Source organism: Thalassophryne amazonica, chromosome 11 (genome assembly GCF_902500255.1).
Source record: "Thalassophryne amazonica chromosome 11, fThaAma1.1, whole genome shotgun sequence".
NCBI classification, from domain to species: domain Eukaryota; kingdom Metazoa; phylum Chordata; class Actinopteri; order Batrachoidiformes; family Batrachoididae; genus Thalassophryne; species Thalassophryne amazonica.
The window spans coordinates 10,989,065-11,003,489 of NC_047113.1; positions in this window are offsets into that span (position 1 = coordinate 10,989,065).

A 14,425-nucleotide genomic window follows, 5' to 3' on the forward strand; every position below is an offset into this window, starting at 1 on the left:
GGATCAGTCAGCTGGCCATTGTCAATTTCAACATCATCCAATGTAGCAATAGGTATTAAGTTTGCAAAGCATATCCCTCTATGATTTTTATGGACACGTCTCCGGAAACAGGCAACAGGCAAATTTCCATCCCTGTCGCATAAACTGCACTATCACCATAGTGGATTTTCTGCACTAATTTCCCCACTAAGCTAATGGATACCACATCCACATTTGCAGTGGTGGGCACACTTCCGATAATCCGATATCAGATAATTATCAAAGATAATGTTTTCATTATCAGATTATCTTTTTAGATAACTTTGGATCAATTATCTTCCGATTAATTTTTGTCCAATAACTTTTAAACCGATAAACAAAGTAAACAAAGCTGAACAGCGACAAGCATTTTTAAAATTTAAAATCAGTTCAGCACCCACCTGTTTAAAGTTTTGTAACAGACGCACAGTTATAATGTTTGTATGAAAATCATCTCAATCCTTTGCAGACAAAGGAGAAACAGTTTTAGAAAGTGAAAATATCAGATATATGTTTTAGTTTTAAAGTAATGTGCTACTTTTTAAGGTTTTGTGAGCACATGCTCTGCCCCGCAGTGCATTATGGGTACAATGATGTAATCTTAGTACATCACGACAGGACAAATGCATTTCAGACACTCTGTTCAGGCTCCATGGACAACAGCATTAAACTCTAGTGCCTAAAACTCTCTTGAATATATTCTCTGCGTTGATAGACATTGGTTTTATATTTGCGTTTGTTAAATTCCACGCATTTTAAATGTAGCAGACAGGGATTAGCTGGAATTTTATTCTCAAGGCCTCTACTGCCATCTACTGGCCAGTAGTGTTCATGGCAGTATTCGCCCTAAGTACTAAGCGTCTGGGAACCAGTAGATGGCAGTGTTTTATTTATTTCGACCCCGGTTATATCAGATGATTGTCAAATCAACCTTTTGGCTTTGCAAATGGCTCTTTTTTTTTTTTACAAATGAAGTTTAAAAACAAAACAAAACAACAGCAAAATAATAATAATAATAACATTACAAGCCAGCTCTGCAGTGTTTGCACAGGCACAGTGCAAGCGTTTGGATGCTTGTCGCTTTCAGCAGCAGGAAACCTTCACGACGGCCAACCACAATAATATCAAACAGATTTGATTCTCATTCGACCATACGATCGGCGATCAGGAGGTGGTCGTCAGATGTTGACCGCAGCTTGATACTCCATGTACACTACACGATGCAGGACGCATGATTAACCTGAAACTCAGTCCAAAAAATTCCTGCATGAAAAATCATCTTGCAGAGTGTAAAGCACATTTTACAACATCATAAAATGTGCACACATTCTCTCCACATGCAAAACATTTTGCGATGACACTTTCACGGCTCTGTAAAAATGCCTGTTTTTACAAATAAAAAAATGGAATATTTTACAAAAGCACATTTATCTTTAAGCACCAACACACGACAGACGTCACATTAACGTATTAGTTTACATAATGAATGACTGAACCAATCAGTGTTTAGCAGAGGCACTTTTACCCAGAATCCTTTGCGATCTGTCTGTTTGCTACAAAACCTCAGAATTAGTGCATTATTCAACAATAAAAGATATATGTTATATTTTAACTTTGTACAAATGACAGAATTGACATTAATGGAGTTATTCTATCGGTATTAATGTTCTTTATAAATCAAAACCATAACTCAGCATGACTTTATTTTTCAAGACCTCCGCCTGACAGGAGCATTGTAATTGATGGCTTTATGGTTGCTCTCGGGCTGTCGCTGTGCTGTGAGGTTCCAGCAGGGGCAGAATGTTGAAAGACAAAAGTGTGGTCTCATTGTTTGGGTCTGTTGTTACTTTTAATATTATATGAAGCTATTAAATTTGTTTTACTAGTAGTTGTAAATGTGCCAAAAATAATATTGGAATTAATCTGTTATTGGTTATCTGTAACTTCCGATACATTTTTGAGTGGTTTATTGTTTTATCTTTATCGAAGATAACTTTTCAGTTATCTGATTATCTGTTATCGAAGTTAATTTTTTGGTTATTTGTGCCCACCACTGCACATTTGTCATAAGTCTTGCAGGGTCTCTATTCACTTGCTCTGTGGCCTCCTGTAAGGTCCTAATGTTACCCTCCCTGTAGAGCTCTATCTATGTTTGCAGACAAGATGGCGGCGCCTTCCCCAGTAAGGTGAAGGTCATCCGACATCAGCAAGTCACAGTGGCCCCAAAACGAAGGCCAGTTATCAGTTAAACTAAAGGCTTGCTGTCTACAAAATTGTGCCAACCATCTATTTAACAATGTTAGCCTGCTAAATGCCTCATCATTACCCCGGGATGGGAGGGGACCAGAGGCTATTAATTGCAAGGTCACAAGTCCTCTCTATGTCCATTTTTGTGACCTCAGTGTGCTTCATTCGGACATCATTGGCACTGACGTGAATAACATTAATAACAAATAACAAATAACATTAATAATAAATTATTAATAATAATAATGTGGCTGTATCTAGTCCCTACTTGGTGCAGTCAGGAGAATTTCCACAGCCTCTGTTAACATAATAGCAAGATAATAGCAAGCTAATACAGCTGAGTACTTTGTTCGCAAACATAATAATAATAATAATAATAATAATAATAATAATAATAATAATAATAATACATTTTATTTATAATGCACCTTTCATTCATAAAAATCTGAAAGTGCTACAGGAAAAAAAAATAAAACCAAGGATAAACAAGAGATTAAAACTAGAAAATCTTAAGATAAAAACAGTCAGCAAAATAGAATAAAACAAACAAACAAACAAACAAAAAATAAATAAATAAATAAAACTGAATAAAAATACTAAGGTGCAACAGTTCAAATTATGGAGACCTGTGATAGGCCTGTCTAAAGACCTGTCTCTTAAGGCTTTATAAAAAAGCTTCAGCAGTTTGTGGAGCTCTCTGATGGTCAGGGTGGTCATGTCATTTCAGCTGAGAGTGGTGAGACATATATAAGACTGCCGCACAGCATTCACGCACAAATGAGCAGATCCTTACATCTCCAAAATCTGCACTTAACATTCGCAAGAGTGCTGTGGCATTCGAATGACACTCATGATATGTATGCAGACATCTTTGCTGAGAGTCTGTGTGATATTCAGAGCTGACATTTGTCTGACATTCTACAAACATGCGCTAACATGTCGTTAGCAACAATTAAGTGACATACCAACTACAATTTGTCACTATGTTTGGTTGCAAATTTGCATCTCCAACTACTCTCCAACAGTCGAAGCCCAGTGACCCTAAGACTGGTTAATAAGCAACCTCAAGTGGCTCAGAAGTGTTGGTCTCTACTGGTTAGACTTTAGTATGTCATGTAGCCCGTATTGCTTCTCCCTCTTTTGTTTTCTCACCCTCTGCTACCTGCATTATTTTGCTGGTGGGACAATGGCAGCTCCTGACATATTTCTCAGGGGGGAGTAATTGCTGCAATGATGGCTAAGGTGACCCATTCAGTAATTAATATGCTTGGTAACTAGACAATCTGTAACATCATATTGTGCAAATTAGTCATTTAGCAAACTTGCCATTATCTTGTCTCCTTCTGTAACAATACCATCAGCAACCACCAGATCAGGGGCGTAGCACCAAATTCTGGGCCCTAGGTACTAGCCATATTGAAGCTCCCCCCACCCCCCACTGTTATGTTCTTTTTTATTACCTAAACACCAAATTTCTAATGCGGAGTCAAACTAGGTCTAAATCATGTATACCTTAGATCACACCTGGGAGTCAGAACCATATTTAAAGCTGGGGGAGCAATATTGAGTTGGGAGGTCTGGGGGGACCAAATTGCAGCATTTTCTACAAAAATGGTGCAATTTTGTGCATTCCTGTGCATTTAAACAGACATATACCCCAATGTTAACTTGACTACAAATTAAGGTTAGGGTTAATGATAAAGATAAACTTTACTGATCTCACAGAGGAGAAATTCACATGTTACGTCAGCTCTTAAAAACACACACAGGATGGGTGCAAGTAGAGGAAAATGTTCATCAAACAGTGTGTGCAAGGATAAGCAATAATAATACTTGTAACAGTACAAGACATAAGAAATGAGGTAGAAATAGAATATGTATGTATATATACATATAATGTTAATGTTGGGATATAAAATCTATAGTCAAAGCAAAATATCAAATTTAACACAATTTTCCAAAAGAAGTAATTAAATAAAAGTAAGTATAATTTATGGCTTAACAGTGTGTAATTCCCTTTGTGAAGGAAAAAAAAATACACAATACAATATTCTATAATCAAAACATTAAAGAACAGATTACCCATCTCATAGTCAATGTCATTCAGCAAACTCGGTCCATATTAATAATAAACAATCTTTAAGAATATTAGTTCCTTAACCTACAAGTTGTAGGTTAAGGAATTACTGTACTGTCTTATGAGGTAATATACAATAATGTCATAATGAAAAATGACATATTTTATAACCCTGTATTTGAAAAGAGAAGGTAATTCCTGTTATTTCTTAACAATATTAGACTGAATAAATCAATGCAATATATTTTTTTTTGTTAAAAAATAAGGAAAAAGGTTAATTCATATTATATACTCTCTACATACGTACATACCATAATAGCCCTATTCTTATTCTGTATAAACATTTATTAGGTAATCCTAATATTAGCTCAACAAAAACACAAATACACAAAACTGGAAAAGCATGTTGTAAAGGTTACTAAAAGTGGCTCCATAAGCTCAACTTCACTGACATCCTCATTGTTGCTTGGACAAAATGAGAGACCGGCACCTGCTGCTTTGTCTGAAACTAAAGGCCATGGGGTTCATGATGTTAATATTACATTCTGATAATACATTTTTTATTGTAAAAAGTTTAACATATTTGTGTGTGTGCATGTGTTTTTGTAGGCAGGTGCATGTACAACTGGACTGTGGTCATATTATATCCCACAGAAGATAGGCAGGCAAATGCATGTTTTTTCTGTCATTCTAAGAAAACAGACTTTTCCAAATCTGTGCATATATAATGTAAGGGACAGCGCTAAATGCACACAGTTATTGTTAGCATTTGTGTAATTAATTTGCCAAAAATGCGCTACTAACCAGTGGCAAGTCAGGGGAGATTGGGTCAAGACATTTGATTTTTTTGCAGCAGAAGCAAGCTGTCCTGCTCCGTGTCCCCCTCCCTCCCTTTCTCCCTCCCGCACAGACTGTGTGTCCAGTGGAGAGATCAGCAGAGCGGTTGCTGCTTCTTGATATTCATTCAGATTATGTTTTAGTTATTTTGCCACCAAAACCGGCATGGGTTTATCATGTCTTTCCCTTTTAAACTTTGAAGTATACAGTGAGGAAAATAAGTATTTGAACACCCTGCGATTTTGCAAGTTCTCCCACTTAGAAATTATGGGGGCGTCTGAAATTCTCATCTTAGGTGCATGTCCACTGTGAGAGACATAATCTAAAAAAAAAAAAAAATCTGGAAATCACAATGTATGTATTTAAATAATTTATTTGTATGTTACTGCTGCAAATAAGTATTTGACCCCCAACCAACCAGCAAGAATTCTGGCTCACACTCTTCTTCTTTGTCTTTCGGCTGTTCCCGTTAGGGGTCGCCACAGCAGATCAATCGTTTCCATCTCACCCTGTCCTCTGTATCTTCCTCTGTCACACCAACCACCTGCATGTCCTCTCTCAGCAAATCCATGAACCTCCTCTTTGGTCTCCCTCTTCTCCTCCTGCCTGGTGGATCCATCCTCAGCATCCTTCTCCCTATATATCCTGGGTCCCTCCTCTGCACATGTCCAAACCATCTCAATCTTGCCTCTCTGACTTTGTCTCCAAACAGTCCCACCTGAGCTGTCCCTCTGATATGTTCATTCCTAATCTTGTCCATTCTTGTCACTCCCAAAAAGAATCTCAACATCTTCAGCTCTGCCACCTCCAGCTCCGCCTCCTGTCTTTTTGTTAGTGCAACCGTCTCTAAACCATACAACATAGCTAGTCTAACTACTGTTTTGTAAACTTTCCCCTTCACTCTTGCTGATATTCTTCGGTCACAAATCACTCCTGCCACCTTTCTCCACCCACTCCACCCTGCCTGCACTCTCTTCTTCACCTCTCTACCACACTCTCCATTACTTTGAACATTTGACCCCAAATATTTAAACTCATCTACTTTCACCACTTCTACTCCTTGTAACTGCACTATTCCACTGGGCTCCCTCTCATTCACACACATGTACTCAGTCTTGCTTCTACTGACTTTCATTCTCCTTCTCTCCAAAGCATATCTCCACTTCTCCAGACTAGACTCAACTTGCTCTCTACTCTCACTACAGATCACAATGTCATCTGCAAACATCATAGTCCATGGGGACTCCTGTCTGATCTCATCCATCAACCTGTCCATCACCACTACAAACAAGAAAGGACTCAGAGCTGATCCTTGCTGTAATCCCACCTCCACCTTGAATGAGTCTGTCATTCCGACTGCGCATCTCATTGCTGTCACACTATTCTTGTACATGTCCTGCACTAGCCTAACATACTTCTCTGCCACTCCAAATGTCCTCATACAATACCACAACTCTTCTCTTGGCACCCTATCATAAGCTTTTTCTAAGTCCACAAACACACAATGTAACTCTTTCTGTCCTTCTCTGTACTTTTCCAACAGTATTCTCAGAGCAAACATTGCATCTGTAGTGCTCTTTCTCGGCATGAAACCATATTGCTGCTCACAGATCTTCACCTGTTTTCTAAGCCTAGCTTCTACTACTCTTTCCCATAACTTCATGCTGTGGCTGATCAGCTTTATGCCTCTGTAGTTACTGCAGCTCTGCACATCACCCTTGTTCTTGAAAATAGGAACCAGCACACTTTGTCTCCACTCCTCAGGCATCCTCTCACTTTCCAAGATTATATTAAACAATCTGGTTAGAAACTCTACTGCCATCTCTCCTAGACATTTCCATGCCTCCACTGGAATGTCATCTGGACCAACTACCTTTCCACTCTTCATCCTCTTCATAGCAGTCCTCACTTCTTCCTTGCTAATCTCTTGTACTTCCTGATTTACTCTCACCACATCATCCAGCCTTTTCTCTCGCTCATTTTCTTTATTCATCAGCTCTTCAAATATTCCCTCCACCTTCTCAGCACACACTCCTCACTTGTCAGCACATTACCATGTGCATCTTTTACCACCCTAACCTGCTGCACATCCTTTCCAGCTCTGTCCCTTTGTCTGGCCAATCAGTACAAGTTCTTTTCTCCTTCCTTACTATTCAACTTCTTGTACAGCTCGCAATATGCCTTTTCCTTTGCTTTTGCCACTTCTCTTTTTGCCTTACGCCACATCTCCTTGTACTCCTGTCTACTTTCTTCATCTCTCCGACTATCCCAAAACTTTTTTGCCAACCTCTTTCTCCTTATGCTTTCCTGGACCTCTTCATTCCACCACCAAGTCTCCTTGTCTTCCTTCCACTGTCCAGATGTCATACCCAGTACTGCCCTAGCTGTCTCCCTCACCACATCTGCAGTACTTTTCCAGTTGTCCAAAATTGCTTCCCCTCCAACCAGTGCTTCTCTCACCTGCTCGCTAAATTTCACACAACAGTCTTCCTCCTTCAGCTTCCACCATCTGATCCTTTGTTGAGCTCTCACTCTCTTCTTCTTCTTTACCTCTAAAGTCATCCTAAAAACAACCATCCTATACTGTCTAGTGACACTCTCTCCTGCTACCACCTTACAGTCGGTGATTTCTTTTAGCTTACATCTCCTATAAAGAATGTAGTCCACCTGTGTGCACCTTCCTCCACTCTTATATGTTACCCTGTGCTCCTCCCTTTTCTTAAAGTAGGTATTCACCACAGCCATTTCCATCCTTTTTGCAAAATCAACTACCATCTGTCCTTCCCCATTCCTATCCTTGATACCATATCTACCCATTACTTCCTCATCACCTCTGTTCCCTTCACCAACATGCCCATTGAAGTCTGCTCCTATCACCATTCTTTCATGCTTGGGCACACTCTCCACCACCTCATCTAACACACTCCAGAAATCTTCTTTCTCCTTCATCTCACAACCTACCTGTGGGGCATATGCACTGATGATATTCATCATCACCCCTTCAATTTCCAACTTCACACTCATCACCCTGTCAGACACTCGCTTAACCTCCAACACACTTTTAACATACTCTTCCTTTAAAATGACCCCAACACCATTTCTCTTCCTGTCCTCACCATGGTACAACAACTTGTACCCACCGCCGATGCTCCTGCTCTTACTTCCCTTCCACTTGGTCTCTTGCACACACAATATGTCTACCTTTCTCCTCTCCATCATATCAGCCAGCTCTCTCCCTTTACCAGTCATACTACCAACATTCAAAGTCCCCACTCTCATTTCCACCCTTCTAGTTTTCTTCTCCCGCTGTTCGTGGCAACGTTTTCCTCCTCTTCTTTGTCGTCTTCGCCCAGCAGTAGCCGAATTTCCACCGACACCCTGTTGGGCAATAGCACCGGTGGCGGACGTTGTTAACCGAGGCCGCGACCGATCCGGTATGGGAATTCGATTCTGAGTCTGCATAGTTGGGTTGGCTTGTTTTACGCCAGATGCCCTTCCTGACGCAACCCTCCTCATTTATCCAGGCTTGGGACCAGCACTCAGAATGTTCTGCCTGCACACCCCATGTGGCTGAGTTAACCTGAAACTCGGCGTGATCCAAAAGCGCACATCCGTGTCGAGGCATCGGTGGAGGAGGTTCATCCAGGTGGAGGCATCGGTGGAGGCGGTTCATCCAGGCGGATGCATCGGTGGAGGCGGTTCATCCAGGCGGAGGCATCGGTGGAGGCGGTTCATCCAGGCGGAGGCATCGGTGGAGGCGGTTCATCCAGGCCCGAGGCGTCGGCTACATCTGAGGCTAACAGCGGCTACGTCCGAGGCTAGCAGCGGCTACATCCGAGGCTAGCAGCGGCTACATCCGTGGCTGGCGGCGGAGGCATCGGTGGAGGCGGTTCATCCAGGCCGAGGCATCGGTGGCGGCGATACATCCAGGCCCGAGGCGTCGGCTACATCCGAGGCTAACAGCGGCTACATCCGAGGCTAGCAGCGGAGGCATCGGTGGAGGCAGTTCATTCAGGCCCGAGGCATCGGTGGCGGCGATACATCCAGGCCCGAGGCGTCGGCTACATCCGAGGCTAACAGCGGCTACATCCGGGGCTGGCGGCGGCTACGACTGTGGCTGGGGTGGCTGTGAATGAGGTTAGCAACGGGGAGGGTTGGGGTGCGGCTACCGGACCTGTGGTGGTGGAGGCTACTGGTGAGAATTGTTTTTGTAATCAATAGTGGCCATACTGAGCCACGACAGTCGGCATGGCACCACCCAGGAAAACAGATAAACTCGAGGAAGATATAGAGGAGATAAAGACCTCATTAAACCATATATCAAAAGACATGTCTAATCTAGATAAACTGATGGTGGAAATTAAAGAACTCCAAAATCTGGTTAAAGAGAAGGACAAGATCATTAAGAAACTTGAGCAACGTGTAGATGAACTTGAACAATTTACTAGAAAAGATGACGTTATAATATCTGGACTAGAAACAAGGCATCGGACATATGCAAGGGTGGTGGATTCTGGTGTAGCCAGTGGGGAGGATGCACCACCTGAAGAAAGACAATCATTGGAACAAGTTACAAACTTTTTATATCAAAAAGGTGTTGTCATCCATCAAGACACAATATCAGACTGTTATACTATTCCAACTAAAGATAGAAAAAATAAACTATCTAACATTGTTATACGATTTACAAGCAGAAAATATAAAAATGAGTTATTAAGACAGGCAAAGAACTTGAAAGGAACGAGTGTCTATATAAATGAGCATCTAACAAAAAAAAAATGCAGATATTGCTAGGGAAGCAAGACTACTAAGAAAACAGAAACATATTGTTGCTACATGGGTCTGGAATTGTAGGGTGTGGATTAGAGTGAAAGAAGGAACAAACGGTATACAAATCAAAAACATGGAGGACCTTACGAAATACAGACCTGAATAGACAATCAAATATAACATCTGTTGGTAATTGGACCAACAAAAAATCAGATCAAACATGGAAACAGAGGATAAAATATATGACATAGACACTAATATTGATGAAAGTATATTTGACTTAAAAACGATTGGTTGTGAGTATTATACAGTAGAACAGCTGAATAGTGAAAAAATTGCAGAAGATACCCTGTCACTCATACATATAAACAGTCAAAGCTTGTATTGTAAAATGTCACAAATAAAAGATTATTTAAATCAGTTTAAAAATAGATTTAGTATTGTTGCAATCACTGAATCTTGGCTTAAAGATGATCTCATGGATGAAGTTCAAATGGAGGGATATGAGCTGTATTTTGTAAACAGAAGATATAAAAAAGGCGGTGGTATTGCTCTGTATACAAAAACAGATCTGATGTGTACAATTGTTGAAGAAATGACAATTATGAATGATGTCATAGAAATTGTAACAGTGGAACTTGTACATGAAACATCTAAGAATATTTTAATCAGTTGTGTATACAGAGCACCAGATTCTTGTGTTGTGAAATTTACAGATAAAATAATTGAATTATTCCATCAAATTAAAAACAAAACGCTTTTTATGTGTGGGGACTTTAATATTAACATAGAAAGCTCCAGCTGCCAAAGATTAAGTGATTTTGTGAATTCAATGTATAGTTTGGGGTTATTCCCCTTGATAACAAAACCAACCAGAATTACATCGCAAAGTGCAACGGTAATTGATAATATATTTACAAACAGAACAGATGAAATTATCAAGAATGGGATCTTCATGACAGATATTAGCGACCATTTACCAATTTTTTCAATATTTAAATATAAAAATAGGTACAACAAAAAAACTGATATAAACTTTAAAAGAGATAAGTCAGTAAAAGCCTTAGAGGCATTAAAATATGACCTTAAAAATCAAAACTGGGAAGAAGTTTATGTCAGTGATGTTAATGTAGCATATAACTCATTTATGAAAATATTGATGAAATCATACAATAAAATTGTAAATTAATTGAAATTAGTAAGAAAAGAGTAAATAAACCATGGCTGACAAAGGGAATAAAAAATGCTTGTGCAAAGAAAAACTATTTATACAGGTGCTTTTTAAAATTGCAAACAAAGGAATCAGAACATAAATACAAAAAATATAAAAATAAACTATTAACAATAATTAGGAAACAAAAAAAAAGATTATTACAGTGAAAAACTAAATAAGAGTAAAGATAATATGAGGGTAACATGGGGAATTATAAAAAGTGTGATTGATAGTGATGGAACGAAAGAAACTATTCCAAATTACTTTGTTAAGGAAAATAAAGAGATATATGATATAAAAGAAGTTGCAAATGGGTTTAATGATTATTTTTCAAATGTAGGGTCAAGTCTGGTGGGAAATAAACCAATAATAGAAGATAAATTATGTACATTGGTAAATACGGTCAATAGTATTTTCCTGGACAATGTGGAAAAAGATGAAATAAGAAATATTGTAAAAAACTGTGTAAGCAAAAGATCAACTGACCATGAAGATTTAGACATGATGACTGTAAAAAGTATAATAGAAATTGTTACTGAACCATTTACTTATATTTGTAATCTGTCTCTGTCAACTGGGGTTTTCCAGATGAAATGAAAATTGCTAAGGTAGTCCCATTATATAAAAATGGAGACAAACATAATTTTTCTAATTACAGGCCAGTATCATTGCTTCCACAGTTTTCTAAAATTATGGAAAAAGTTTTTGTAACAAGATTGGATAAATTTATTGAGAAACATCATATTTTAAATAATGCTCAGTATGGATTCAGAACAAAACATTCGACAGCTATGGCAATTATGGAACTAATAGAGAAAATATCAACAACAATAGATAATAAGGATTATTTTGTAAGTATTTTTATTGACCTGAAAAAGGCTTTTGATGTTATAGACCACTCAAGATTGCTCCACAAGTTACAACAATATGGAATAAGAGGTGTTGCACATCAGTGGGTAAAAAGCTACTTAGAAAATAGAAAACAGTTTGTTCAGATAAATAATACCAAATCAGAATTGTGTAACATTATTTATGGAGTACCACAAGGATCGGTACTTGGACCCAAACTGTTTATTTTGTATATCAATGATTTTGTGAATGTATCCAATGTGCTTGGCAGCATTTTATTTGCTGATGATACAACGCCGTTTTACTCTGGATCAGATATACAGGAAGTAGCACAAGTGATAAATACAGAGTTGGAAAAAGTTAAACATTGGTTTGATATAAACAGATTGTCACTAAATATTAATAAGACAAATTTCATATTGTTTAATGATAGAGCGAAAAAAAATAATGTGTCATTACAAATAGATGGAATGGATATACAAAGGGTAAAAGAAATGAAATTTTTAGGAGTCATGATTGATGAAGATCTTACATGGAAGTCACACATAAATTACATAAAAGGAAAAATAGCGAAAACCATTGCTGTTTTGCATAAAGTAAAATATTCATTAAATAGTTATGGTTTATTAACATTGTACAATTCATTGATTGTCCCATATTTAACTTACTGTGTAGAAATCTGGGGATCAACATATACAACCTATATACAACCTTTATTTATTTTGCAGAAAAGAGCTTTAAAAGTGATTAGTAACAGTGGTTTTAGAGATCCATCTAATCCATTGTTTATTAAGTATAGGGTACTTAAATTTCATGATTTAGTCGATTTGAAAATATTACAAACGATGTACCAAGTTAATAAAAATACTTTACCAACAAACATTCAAAATATGTTTGAAAAAAGAGTAAGTAGTTATAAATTGAAAGGAATAGAAGTCTTTAAAAAACCAAGATTTAGAACCAAAGTAAAGGAAAGGAGTATTGCAGTAAATGGTGTCAAATTATGGAACAATCTTAATAAAGAAATTAAAGAATTATGGTCGCTTAAATTATTTAAAAAACATATTAAATTAGATGTATTAAGTAAGTATGAAACTATGAAGTAAGTCAGTGGGCTGCAAGAAAGTCAAAAAAAAAAAAAGTAAACTGTTAATAATGTTTGGAGTGTCTTAAGTTTAAATGTAACCTGTCAGTGATGTAATCTATTAATTAATGGTCATAATTATGAAATGGGTCAGTGGTATGTGACAAGTTAAAGAAATGCAATCTGTTAAATAATGTTGACTATGATGCTGTATATTGAAAGATTGTATTGTTAAAAGGAGCAGAAATCATAAGACTTGTTCTTCTTTCTGCTCCTTTTCATTCTGGTATTGTGGTGCTTTTGTTTTTTGCTTTTCTGTTTTTCTTTTAAATGAATGAAATAAATAAAAAAAAAAAAAAAAAAAAGAATTCTGGCTCACACAGACCTGTTAATTTTTCTTTAAGAAGCCCTCTTATTCTGCACTCTTTACCTGTATTAATTGCACCTGTTTGAACTTGTTACCTGTATAAAAGACACCTGTTCACACACTCAATCAATCACACTCCAATCTGTCCACCATAGCCAAGACCAAAGAGCTGTCTAAGGACACCAGGGACAAAACTGTAGACCTGCACAAGGCTGGGATGGACTACAGGACAACAGGCAAGCAGCTTGGTAGAAGACAACAACTGTTATGATTATTTATTAGAAAGTGGAAGAAACATAAGATGACTGTCAATCTCCCTTGATCTGGGATTCCATGCAAGATCTCACTTTGTGGGGTAAGGATGATTCTGAGAGGACCTGGTCAATGACATGAAGAGAGCTGGGACCACAGTCACAAAGATAATATTAGTAACACATGATGCTGTTATGGTTTAAAATTCTGCAGGGTAGCAAGGTCCCCCTGCTCAAGCCAGCACATGTCCAGGATCATTTATAGTTCACCAGTGACCATCTGGATGATCCAGAGGAGGCATGGGAGAAGGTCATGTGGTCAGATGAGACCAAAATAGAGCTTTTTGGAATCAACTCCACTTACCGTGTTTAGAGGATGAGAACAACCCCAAGAAAACCATCCCGAGATTTTGGCAAACAACCTCCTTCCCTCAGTAAGAGCATTGAAGATGGGTCATGGGTGGGTCTTCAAGCATGACAATGACCCCAAACACACAGCCAGGGCAACTAAGGAGGGGCTCCGTAAGAAGCATTCCAAGGTCCTGGAGTGGCCTGGCCAGTGTCCAGACCTGAACTCAATAGAAAATCTTTGGAGGGAGCTGAAACTCCAAACCTGAAAGATTTGGAGATCTGTTGGGAAAGGGTCGTAACACGGACCCGCAACAGGGGGCGCAAATGAACGGACAATGGATAAGACAAAGAGTAACAATTT